The sequence below is a fragment of the Podarcis erhardii genome, assembly GCF_964252035.2.
Source record: "Podarcis erhardii genome assembly, chromosome: 9".
In the NCBI taxonomy this organism is placed as follows: Eukaryota; Metazoa; Chordata; class Lepidosauria; order Squamata; family Lacertidae; genus Podarcis; species Podarcis erhardii.
The window spans coordinates 28,713,294-28,726,504 of NC_138512.1; the positions used below are offsets into that span (position 1 = coordinate 28,713,294).

The 13,211-nt window shown below is 42.7% G+C and overlaps 1 protein-coding gene and 2 long non-coding RNA genes across 3 annotated transcripts in view; 1 reads left to right on the forward strand and 2 right to left on the reverse strand.

Moving 5' to 3' along the window:
• Nucleotides 1–13,211, forward strand: part of LOC309349680 (uncharacterized protein) — an 85,811-nt gene that overhangs the window by 51,689 nt on the left and 20,911 nt on the right. The gene's annotated exons all lie outside the window — the stretch shown is intronic.
• The window catches only part of LOC309349706, a 79,279-nt gene that overhangs the window by 18,076 nt on the left and 47,992 nt on the right, over nt 1–13,211 (reverse strand). The window lies entirely within an intron of this gene.
• Nucleotides 7,654–10,466, reverse strand: LOC309349702. Its single transcript, XR_014160108.1, has 2 exons — nt 10,340–10,466; nt 7,654–8,511 (listed from the first exon to the last, which is right to left on the reverse strand). It is a non-coding gene; the product is annotated as an uncharacterized lncRNA (long non-coding RNA).

Below are 13,211 nucleotides of genomic sequence, written 5' to 3' on the forward strand. Positions count from 1 at the left end.
TACGACCTAATGCAGGGGTGTGGCCCCACTCCTTGATCAACTCATGAGGAACACTTCATATGCATAATGTATGAAGGGGGCAAATGTCTCAAAGTAGGTATATACTTGGCCCTGAATCTCTGGTCTTCTGGTCTTAGAATAAGCTATATCTTACAGTTTGTAATCTATTTATTCTATGAGATTGTTGCTGTAGAATATAGGTAACCAATGTGGTGCCTTCCTGGTGTTGTGGGATCCCAGCTCCCATCAACACCAATAAGCATGGCTAATGGTCAGGGATGGTGGGAATTGAGTCCAGTAACATTTGGAGAGTACCACATTAGCTACACCTGTTATAGAAGGATTTTAGCATTGCACAGGGCACCACTGAAATTTGGGAGCCCAAAGTCCACTACTGCCACATGGAATAGGCAAAGGGGTGGATGCGGTGTCAAAGGAGTGGGGTGGGTCAGGTGTGGGCAAGTTAGCAAAGGGTTAGTTGGGGTTGGCAAGCAAATTGTACAAGCCCATAGTAGCAGCCCATAGTGTGTGTGACGGTTTGTCAGTGTGTGCACCTTATATGGAAATGAATATTTTATATGTGTTAATGATTTGATTGCTAGATTTCATGGATTTGTATTGTTGATAGTTGAAAACTGCTCTGGGGTGCATTTTGTGACACCCCCCCAAAGTAAACTGGTTGTCTGTTTGTTTATATAACACATAAATGAAAGAACGTGGGCACAGAATCCCAGCTTTGACATTTCTATGGAACAAGTGGTCTAGCTCAGAGGTGAAGAAGAATTTCAGCTTGCTTTTGATTTGTTCTCTCCCCCCCCCCCCCCAGTTTCATTTCCTAATAAAGAAAGTATTCCCTGGCAAAGTTGTTCAAGTCGGTAAATGTCCGCTCTAAATCGACAGTGCTGCATTTGTGGTTTGATTGCTTACATAAATCCCTATCTCTCCCCATCCCCGTTTTCAGTAGTGTAAAACCGAAACCATGGTAACAATTCTCACCTAGCTTGGGAACAGATATCTATCTATCTATGCACATATATACATAGACTAACAAAACTGGAAGCTATATACCCCACTGTGTTCAGTAGCACTTTCTTCTGCTTCTATCATCCCTTTATTGGAGGCTTAGCTTGTAAGCCTTTGACATGTACTGTAGTGTTTTCCCCATCAACGAATGACAGCTAGTATTGCCACATTTTTTGTTGGTGCTCCTCAGTCTAAAAGACAAATGACAAGCAGATATTTGGCAGGTTACTACCCTCCCCCCATTCAGCCCTGCAGCTATTCAAGACTTTAGGGCAGGGAGCAGTTATCACTAATAATAGAGGGTTCCTAACCACCATTTTCCTCAGACATATCCACCATAACAACAACCGCACTTTTATTTATTTCACAATATTTATATACTGCTGGAGTGTAAGCTCAAAGCAGTTTATAAAAATAACACAATAAAAATATCAGAAAAAAGAGTAAAAAACAACCACACAATTTGAAAGGATAAAAAAACCAGTAAGCAAATAAAAATCAGTTTAAAACACATGTCCACATTCTACATGTCTGGGTTTGCTTACACAAAATGGGGGGGGGTAGGGTTTCAGTCCTGTCAATGGTGGACTTTGAACTTTCAGATTTCAGCAGTGGCCCCTTGAGAAGCCAAAACTCAGTGCCACCTGCCTCTCGCCTCCCATTCTAAGTCATTGCTGCAGCACCCTCTCAACTTGGCACCCACTGTGGGCGAACCGGTCGTGCTTCCCTAAATCCACCTCTGGTCCTATTGCATGAGCGGAGCAGACCTCTTTCTGTGCACACTTAGTTCAATCCAGCCCTATATGCTGTGTTGCTCTGAGTGAAAAACTTCCTGCCTGTAGAAATTTAGCAAGCCAGGGAGAAAGTATCAGCCTAGATCTCCCTGACATGCCGTTTTGGTAAGTTCAGGGTGGTTTTTCATGCAAAACCATTCAAATATGCAGGCCCCCTACCTGGAGTGTTACAGGCCAGCTAATCATTTGATTCTGCTGGGTCTACAGCCCCTTTCAGGCATAAAAACACAGAACTGTGGCGACTTCTTCTGTGTGTTTGGAGCTCTGGTTTTCTCAGGTTCCAAAACATAGGGATCCCCTCCATATAGACAAGGCTCCCCACTGCAAAGAGTTTCCTTCCAAAAATGGACATGGGGGGGTGAGCTAGCACCTGAGGAGAGCTTATGTAAACTGGTCTTTATGTGGTAAGCTGGAAAAAGAGTAGTGTGTGATTCTCAAGATAGACTACAGACTATTACTTTCAGGGCAAAATAATATTCAGCCGCAAAGTAAGGAATTTGGAGGGGATTTGTGATGAAATGGCCTGTGTTTGCAGACACAGAGAAAAAGAAGATATGGAACTGTTGCATAGCACAGTACAGTGGTACCTCGGGTTACAGACGCTTCAGGTTACAGACTCCACTAACCCCGAAGTAGTACCTCAGGTTAAGAACTTTGCTTCAGGATGAGAACAGAAATTGCGCGGCGGTGGCAGTGGGAGGCCTCATTAGCTAAAGTGGTACCTCAGGCTAAGAACAGTTTCAAGTTAAGAACAGACCTCCAGAACGAATTAAGTTCTTAACCCGCGGTATCACTGTATTTAGTAGTTGAGGTAACCCTGCATTATTTCTGGAGACAAATGGCGGTGACCCACTGGGTACCAGCTGCCTCTGCTTTCCTTGAAACTATGCTACATTTTCAAATAATCACTCTTGTGTTTCCCCAGGGGACTGCTGAAGTTTATTCATTGCCTGCTTAGGACACTCTAATTGCTTATCACAGTTTCCCCCATTCTGCCAGTTTCTGCTGGACACTCTTGCTCCAGCACAACCATCAATAAATCCCTCTATTAAAAGTCTGCTTATCCCTTTGTGGGGGGAAAGTTGTAACCATGGCAACGTTCTAATACCTCTGTAAGAGTCAGAGGCTCCTCACAGCAGTTGTCAGTGTGTCCTTGAATTTATTTTATTTTTTTCCTCCCATTGCTATAACTTCATCTCTCTCCCCCCCCCCCCATTTCTTTTTGCCAGCTCTGTTTCTAAGTTCTGCCTGGACTTATTCCAACCCCCAAGACATTGCCATGGGGGGTGGGGGGGTCAGCTATGCCTCTTTGTTTTATCCATTCTGTATGCTAGCAGGCACATCGAGTGATATACGCAGAAGGGCAGGGAGGAATTGCACTGTGAGAGATGCACATTCCAGCACTGGTGAATGAAAAGGCAGGGAAGTTGAAAACAGGAGAGGAGTCTGAAATGGCAGGTGTAAGCCCAGCCCTACCATTAGGCCAAGTGAGGTGGCTGGCACAGGTGATGGGAATCTATGAGAGGGAACAACTGTCTGGTTTTGGAGGACAGAGCTGTATGTACCATAATGACTTGCCTTGCACTTTGCAAGCTAGTCTGCCATCCTCAGGTGCAGCAAAGGACAGTCCTATTGCCAGTGTTGCTGCTCTGGTATGTGGAAGAAAGCCTATATTACACACACACACACACACACACACACACACACACAGCCACAATCTGCATGGTAGTTTGTGGTGGGGTCTGACTCCAGATCCCCCACTTCAAGTAAAATCAATGTACCCAGTCAAAATGTCTGCTTAGGGCAATATTGTCCACATCATACAGTCATGACTGCTCAATCCCTACAGGAAAACCACATTTTCTTGCAAGGCTCTAGATCAATTGCCTATTGGAGGAGGAAACTCATGTTTCTAACACAAGACATGCCACTGAGCCTGAGGGTATCTGCTTATGCCAGCCAAACTCTAGTAGCTTTTCTTACAAAGACTGATGACCCAAACACTATGAAATTGTGCACTATGAAGGGGGATCTCACCACCATCTGGCACTAGCGCTAGAACCTATCACTAATCCATTGCAAGAGCTTCCTTCTGGACTGCTGTCCTGGTTCTCTGCTCCAGCATCTGTATGGCCCAGCAGTGCCGGGTATGGACTATTATGCTGCTTTTCTGGAAATCAGGAAGGAAAGGGGTCCATGTTCTGCTATCCCACCAGATAACAGCTTTTGCAGCTCCTGCAAGCCATGTTTGAGCTGGTCCTTTAATATTCCTAGTAATTAGCAGAAGCTTTCATGCAGCTGCTTCGACACATACATATTTATTAGTTGTTTATTCGTAAGGATGGAATTCCCCATCTCAGATCAAACACCAGAGATGGAATTTCCATATCATCCTACACTAGCTGAACCATGATAATTTCAAGCAGAATCAGTTCACACACATTCCTTGATGAGTTACTGTATTGAGTAATCAATGGAGTATGTGGATTTATAAACTAGCCTGTAGATGTTCTGAGGAGGTGTTTCACGGTACCTGTTCGCTGCTTAAAATACATCTGTAGTGTGGCTCATTTCATAGAACCGTAGTGCTGTAGGGCCTTGTGTACCTCCCACTCAGACAATCCATTACTATATATCATGGAAAGACTAAGGAAGTCTTCAGATTACAAAAGCCAATAAAACAAAAGGGAGGAAGATGTGCAATTGCCTTACTAATGAGAATTACAAAAGGCAGCTGATATTGCTGAAGAGTAGAAGCACCATGCAGCTGTCCCTTAAAAAGGTCAAGGATGTAGTTTGTAGCTAGGCTATAACTTCTTAAAGCACCTTCCAATATAAAGGCTAGGGACATATATCTACTTGTGCAAGCTGACTCGCAATCTGATGGCTCAGACAAGTAGATACACAACTGCTACAGGCTTACAGAACATATTTATGAGGACTATACATCTGAAGGTTTTCTGCAGCTATTGACATCAGTTCTTCATTGGCATACAGATGGCTTATTGCATAATAGGCCTTATTCATTTCTAAGTAATATATTATGGTGACCTTCCCCAACATCTGCAGAAGAGAGAGAAATTATCTTGTTTCCGCATAAGCCAGTAGTTGTTGAGCAAGTGTACAATGAACCTCACAGCAGTTTAACAAAGTATCTGACTTGCATTGGGGTGGTGTACTAATTATTTACAATGTAGATCCATGAAATGACTCAAGGAGCCAAGACAAAAAGTGGGAGAAAAGCTTTGGTACACAATCACAGGATCTTGTCATGGGTTTAGGTTAAGTGCATAGCAGGCCACATACTTCACAGGCAGAAGATATGCTAAAAGGAGTCTTCCCTTTGAGAACAGAGGTCATCTGAACACATTCTCCTGTGGCCAAGCCAATCTACAGCAAATATTGTACAGTATGCTGGACAGAGCTCAGGCAAAGCTTGTCTTGAATGACTATGGGGAATTGAAGCCCGAACTCAGGCTGAGCCTGAGCCTTGTGAGCTGTCCACAATGGGAACATTTAGAGTCACTTCCATGTGAATGTACTTGATATCACTATGTAAGTCATGCACTAGAATTTCTCTTGTGGTGGGAAGTGCAACTCCAAGTGACATTTTTTAAAATCAATGCATAGATTTCTTACAGCAAAAATGAGTAGTTCGTGGCACATTAATGATACAGGAATGCTTAAAACCCTGATTTTTTAAATTATAGATTTTAAAAATCAGTTCTGGATGACACAAGAATAGAAGTCTTAAGGGCCCATTTAAACAGCAAAATGCCAGATCAATAATGTTATTTTTAAATGAGGCATTCAAAAACTAGAGGATAAACACCAGTTTTACATTTATTAGATTCCTGCAAGCAATGCCACCAGACTCCTTCCATCAGTACAGTGGCATCAAGCTTGCTGCTGTGCCTCTTGTTTCCATAGGTAAAAGGAAATAAGGCCTCTCATAACAGAATTCTCCTCTTCCAGGGTTTGGCTTATCATTGGCTGCTTGGTTAGAAGGGTAGCACATAAACTATTTGACCATTTTGGGGTACATATTAGTGGGGGTTAGATCATTAGGTTGGTTGAAAGGGAATTCAGTAGCCATGGAGTCAGACTTTGGATTTAGGCATATGGATAAATAATGGCAAAAATGTAGGAATTGAATTGAATGGGGTGGGGGATTTATGTTGGAAGGCCTGTGGGGTGTAGTGAAGGCATAGATAAAAGGACATGGGTGGGCTGTGATTTCGGAATTTTAATCAATTATAAAATGTATATCCTAAGGCTCAAGGAGAATCAGAAGATATGGGAGAAGGTAGTCACAGAGGGGAGAAATTAATTTTTGCACAGGTGTCTTTCCCTCAGATATCAGCATCTTTTGGTCTCTGTCCTTTCTGTGTAAGGTAACATATAGCTCTGTATTCAGCCACTTATCATAGCAAAAAAGAGTAAGTTCTTGTAGCAACTTGAGCATTAATTTCTACACCACTATTAATTTGTTTTATCCCACACTCTAAGCTAATTTCTTTTTTGAAAATTCCCATCTTGCCTTTAGTACATTTTAGTGCACAATTTATAGGTTACCCAAATAACAAGGTTCTTTCCAGAAGGGTTACAGTCTAAGGCAGGGACAACAAAGATGGGAAGAGACAATATGGCCAGATGGAAGTATTACACAAATTGGATGTGCAAGGATTAAGTGCTAACAAGTTGCAGAGAAAGTAAATCTAAAGTGAGTGGGTCAATAAAAGGTTTAAGAGGAAGTTGACTTTGATAATGGGTTGGCAGGCAGAGAGGAAAGTGGACAGAGAAGGGGAGGCTATGTAGAAATGAGAAGTGGGATGCTAGAAGACTGGAGAAGAAATGGTGAAGGAAATGGGAATGGGGATGGCAGATTAAACTGAAGGAGATAGAGGAAAAGAAATTATTGTTGGGAAGCAGAGAGTGAGGAAGAAATTTACATAGTCAGAAGGTAAACTGGAGATCCTTAAGTGGAATTAGAGGAGCATTGAAATTGATGTGGGAAATGACAGGGAGAGAGCATTTTTAAATAACTGGGTACTTGAACTAGGACTTCTGTGGTCCGAAGAGCCTACACTACTCAAGGAACAGACTCCTTTGCACCAGGGATGCAAATCCCCATTTCAGCCCATCAGCCTAGGCAATAAGACTGCAGGGAATTGTCAAGACAGGAGAAGGAGTGCTAACATCCAAGGCAGAGACTTGCCCCTTTAAGGTCTTCCGCTGCTCAAGGATGAAATGGCTAATCAGGCCGCAGATCTATAAAAGGCTTCATTTCACCCCTAGACTTTCTTTTTGGAGCAAGTTGTTCACCCGGAGCTTTCCATGGTGCTGAAGCTAGTGGGCTGCCTTGCCCAACGATCCTCTGTGGGTTTCTTGTTAAGGTCAGGCCAGCAAGATGGTATTGGGAAAATTATGAAATACAAATTAATTTTTTATCCCCTTCACTATGTTGTTGGTTCATAGATGAATACACTTTTATAGAATACATTGGTTAGAAATTAATTCAGAGTTTGTTACCAGTTGCCTGTTTAGTGATAGTTTTCCAATTTTATGCTATTAAAACACCTGCCAAAGGTGACTTGGTTTAACATGTTCTGAGCTTATTAATAATGAAAGTTAATGCTGCAAATTCAGACTTAATAAAGGAGGCAGATATTAGATCACTTTATGGAAGTCTTGTGGCCAGTAATCACATCAAGCCCATGTGAGCTGGAAGAAGTGCAAAAATATAGGTATGTTGTATTAATTGCCTTCAAAATGTAATGCTGCCTGTATCTATGCTAAGTGAGCTGAAATAAAAGTGAGTAGGTAGTGGTAGAAATAATTGTAATTATTTTTATTTTATTTATTTTTTTCATAAAGGATGGGTTTGTATCTAAGTTGCTGGCTCTGTCTTTGGCAAGAGGTTCATCTTTACTTAAGGACTCCAGCTTGTTTGGCAGTCATTGACTCTAACAGAGTGGGGTCCACTATGGGTCCACTACGGCTTCTGAGTTAGAGGAGGGCAACGTGATAACTTCAGACCAGAGCAGTAGTGGCATAATGGAATTCTCTTGCACATGTGCTTCTGGTTGATTATGTACATCTGGTGCTGGCCCTGAGGGCAATTCTCTTTCCCACTCTGAATCCCCAGCCCTCATCCTCAGATACCCCCTCTTCAGATCCCGGAGTTATGAAACGATGGGAATTTTAGGCCAGCAACATTTGGAGAGCTACAGATCCCCATCACTGCAATAAATGAAACTTGTGGATGTTTCTGTGGTGCATGTGCGCGCACACACACACACACACCAAAATAGTGAACCTGTCTCATATGGGAGTCTAGTCAAGAGAAAACATATGGACAGGACCTAGGACAGCTCCAATGGGTCATGCTAAGGCAGCTATAGCAGATGTTCTCTCTGCAGGGATCTGGAGCCAATGGAAGCCTTATGGAGGCTGACCAAGCCTAAAATATGGTATGCGCCATCTAGCTAGCTGCTTAAGGCACTTGCCTTATTTGGTACCTTTGATTTCTGTGAAGCTGGGGAGACAGAGGTTTTTGCAGAAGAATCATCTTCCAAGTCTGGATGGTGAAAAAGCTGTGTCCTTTAGCTGGGAAGGCACTGAATAAGGTACTGGTGGTTATTCCCCCATGGAAGTAGTGTGAATGTCCTCCTCTTCAGTCCTTCACCACAATCTGCAAGGTCGACAGGTATGGGGTCATGACAGCCAGTGGCAAGACCAATAGAAGATGTATCAATTGACTTTAGTATGTAGTCTTCTGCCAACCCCCCTCTGTAGCGGAGGAACTCCCTGCATGTGTGCCATTTCAATTATGTCTTTATTTACTCAAAGCTGATAGGGCCATTGCATCCCTAGTTATAGTTTTTCTTTGTGAATTAAACATCCAAGTGTAACTGACTGTAGCAACATTTTCATGACATTTAAAAAATGTCAAGGGGGAGCTGTTCACTTGATGGGAATGGTACTCATTTGCATTGTTTTTCCTTAATTACTGTTGTACTCTGACAAGGAAATGTGAAAAATAATGAGCAGAGACTCACTATAAGATAAATGATATACTATTATATAAACTGCCTAATCTGTTATTATCATCATCATCTATTTAAATAAAAAGAAATCGCCGAGAAGGCAAAATTTTATTTTCAGTAAAATGTGGATACTTCTACATGGATAAAATCAATCCAAAAAATGGGACATTCCTGAGCTTTTTACTTGTGAGCACTGGTCAACTTCTGGTGGTAAAGACACTGAATAAACAAAGAGAGAGAAACTGGCTTCAAGCTACTGCTAGTTAGAGTTGTGTACCAAACCTGGTCAGATCCTGAACTGAATCTAGCTGATTTTGGTTGACCTGGGATTTAGTCAGATAGGATTGTGGCGACCCTGGATTACCCCAGGTTGGATAGGGTCCACCCAAAGCAATCTGTCGGTGTCAAAAGCGGAAGGGGGGATGATATAACAGAGAAGATGGGGGAGATGCACAGACATCTCCTCCCTTTCTCCTAACTGCATTTTAATTAGGGTTTAAAATCCAATTAAACATGAGGTTGGGAGGGGGAAGAAGGAGATGTACACAACAGTCTCTGTGTGCTTCCTCTCCCCCCTCCCTGGACTACATCTTTAATTGAGGTTTTGAACCCTAATTAAACACCATGGAAGGCCCCTGAATCTGCTCAGAGCACAGATCTGGGTTGAATCACCTCAGGTTAGATCAGAGCCACTCTGAAGCACTGGATCTGCTCTGATATAGGATTGGATGGTTGTGCACAGCCCTAGAATTTTTGCATGACTATTGTGATTTTGGATAGACCACTGAATTCTTGCTACTTGCTGGGATTGCTGAGAAGAATGCTAAACAATGTAGATTTTGATCAGATCTAGCCAGGAACTTAATCCAATTCTTAAGCAAAATGGCATACTCTGGATCCCTTAAAATTTATTAGTTGTGCCCTGAGGACATCCTGAATAAGCACCATTATTTTATAAATGTAAAAGACATCAGTGGACTACTACAGTGAACTTTTTACAAGGTTAGTGCTAGTGCAAGGATTTATTTGCAAGGATTAGTGCCCCTACACTATCCCCAGACCTGTTCCATAGGGTTGGGGAGGAAATCCTGAGCAAGTTTACGGAGCACAGATGGGGAGGTAGGGAGAATGTTCTATCCTTCAGGGAGGGAAATCATTTCATTGACAGAATGTTTACCTTAGCATTATGTTGGAAATAATATTGGGATTCTAATTTTCTGTTGTAGAGCACACAAAATGCTGGTCTTCAGAAACCCTAGCCTATGAAACCATAGTGAATGTGAGCAGAATTATAAGAGAACCCCTTTTTCAAGCTGGGAAAGTGTAAAATTCTGGCTTAGCTAATTTTGACCCCTTGATTTGCAGCCCTGTTCAGAGATGATGAAAGGGGATCCCTTTTGGCAGCTTGGGTGGACAAATGAGAAGAATTTGGAGAACAATGAGACAAGAAAGAAGTTTTGGGTAGGGAAGTACCTGCACTGTCTGTTCCTTATGATAGTGTGGGCAGCTGATCCCTTTCCTCCACAAAATGTATTCAAGACCAGATGTGCTCCCCCAACCCAGCTACAAAGCCATGTTCTCACTCTGTATTGGCTTTCTTTATCCTTCACTATGGCATTTTCCATTATGTCATCATGATGCCAAGCCTGATTGGCTACATGGCCATCTTAAATCTTTACATTCAGAGTATGATTGCCAATTGGCTGTGATTGTGTTGTGAGGAAGGAGATCCCCAGTGATAGGAAGAAGTGACTGGTGCAAGCAACAGCCAACAGGCATACACAAGATAAGCATTTGGCAGTCTTTGGAGAAAATGTATACGTAACTTCCCCCAAAAAAACCTCCTTTGCATACTGAAAGGGTTTCCTGAGGACTTTCAGTGCAGCTGTACTTGAAATTAGCTGTGTCTCATCGAAAGAAGATGAGCTGATAGGTCTGGGAGTTCAGTGAATCAATGCAAAACAGTAGATGACACACAGTGATCCCTGAACAGGGTGCATTGCTGATGGCAAAGAACTCTCTGTGATCCGCAAAAGCACTCAGGCTGCGAGAGCCTCTTTGACCCTAACTATTGTGTAACTGTTTTACTGAGTGTATCCTTTCAGAACACATGCTGCTTCACGTTTGCTTCCTTGCTATGGAATACCTGGGATACTTTACAAAGGTAGAAATGGCAATATTTTGAATGGAGGTGTGTGTGGTTTTTCTTTCCTTTTTTTAAAAAAGCCCATTGAACAAAGTTGGATCAGTTACAAAGCTCATTGACTGAATAGTACACTCCTTTCACAGCAATTGTGCACCATTTGACTCCAATTACATCCCAAAGAGGTGTGTAAGGTATGGCAAAAGTTTTTGTCCTGGGGAAGTTACCCAGGGTTCAGGGATAGTAGTGCCTCTGTGCTGCAGTAAATTGATCTTCCTTTGCTTCCATTAACTCCACCAATGAACAGGATTTGATTCTCCTCACAAATGGTGGGAACTGGCTTGACTTCAGATTTTTATCTGACCCGCTTTGTATTTTAAAAATATGCAGACGGGGGGGGGGGCACTGAGAGAGATTCTGGGTGATAGGAGGGACTCTTTTTTTCAAAATCCTGTGTAGAATACAGAATCATTTGTATTTAACTGGGATAGAAAATGACTGGTTACCCAGTCTTCAGGTGGGCAGCATTTGTGGCCCATCATAGCAGGCCCTCAGCTCCATGGAGAAAAGGCCTCACCACTGAAGCCTGACTGTTGAGGAATTTTCCCTGCCCCCCTCTGCAAGGGAGGGTGAGATGGCCTGCTATCCTCAAGATTTAAATTGGCCAATTAGGTGGCCAGAGGGGGTGGTGCTTCGGTGATGGACCAGAGTGCAGCAGTCTTCACTCTGATCCACTACCCACCTATATAGGCCTGCTGCGCCCAAGTTCAGGATTGCAGTGGACCGAAGAACAAAAAGGAAGCAAGTTTTTTGAAGATCAAAAGAACAAAGAAGCAAGTTTTTGAAGTTTTTGAAGATCGAGCCACAAGAATGGCAAGGTATAAGGCATAGTCTCGTAGTGGAGGAGCGGCGTGCACATGACCAGGAAGAAGCAGAGAACATTGTGGGACAGAAAAGAAAAATTCCACTTTAACGTGGATAGAAAATAAGTAAAGGGCTGAAGACATCCTGCCCACTTCACGTAGTAAACCATTGCCAGTAGTTTACTATGAATGTGGAGATTGCTCCCACTTGATTCTTGCCCTAGTAGAAGTGAGAGCCAGAAATTAGGATCCCTGGCTCAGCATTGCAGCTGAACCAGAGTTTGTGGTTTGTTTTGTTTCACAAGAATAAACATTGGCTTAACATCATGGTTTGTTTGCATAGGCAGTTTGCATGGAGCAGACATTTTCCAAGTTGGGGTGTCATTCTGATAATTGGTTAGTCAACACATCCACCACATCACTACCTTTACTTCTCCCAGGAAATGGGCCATCACCCCAACCCCATTCCGGCCTTTGCTTTGGAAACATTAATTGTGAGGGAGTGGAAATGGATCAACTTCCTATTTTGCTCAAATGTCATCTTCATATTCATTCCCTGATGACATTCCAGCCTATTATGTTTAGCACTACCTACTTTCTTCTACCTTCTGAATAAGGGTGAAAGACTCCTCAAAAAAAGAGGACTTTTTATCTAGGACCCCTTCAAATATGACTTACTTGCCATTTGTGTGCTAAGCTGGTTTGCTTCATTTCCTTCCAGAATAACCATCCTGCTATCTCAGTCTGCGAAGCAGTTGAGACCTGGACTGGATGGGGGTGAAAAGGGCACATTTGCTTGAGAAGCTAAAATAAGTCATGGCAGGTGGGGAGGATGCTGACTGTGTGGAGTTTCAGCCTGCCTGCTGGGTTGCCAGAGAAACCAGAGATGTTGCTACTGCAGAAGCAGTAGGTAAATCAACTGATATCAAGGCCTCGGAGGCAGGGATGGCAAAAAAAAGGAGGTAGATAGATGGAGGAGAGGAAGTATAGCAGATGGGAGATGGCACTAGATACACCAGGGCTGGGAGAAACCAACTGTAACTCAATGAGGGATAGCCAAATCTGTCAATTTTGGTTTGATTCCATATCTCATTTTTCCAGCCTTAAGTTGAGTTCTCCCCATTTCCACACCAGTGTGTGTTGCCAAATATACACATCTTTGCAAAAGAATTTTGCCAAATACAATATGTGTATATTTTCACTGCTATATGCATTTTCATGCACACAATCCGTGGTATATGCATTTTGTATACACATCACTTGGCTGGAGAATTGCCCTGCAAAATTGAGAGAAGTGTAAACTGAGTTCTGGCGAGCTCCAGCTGAAGAAAAAAAGCCA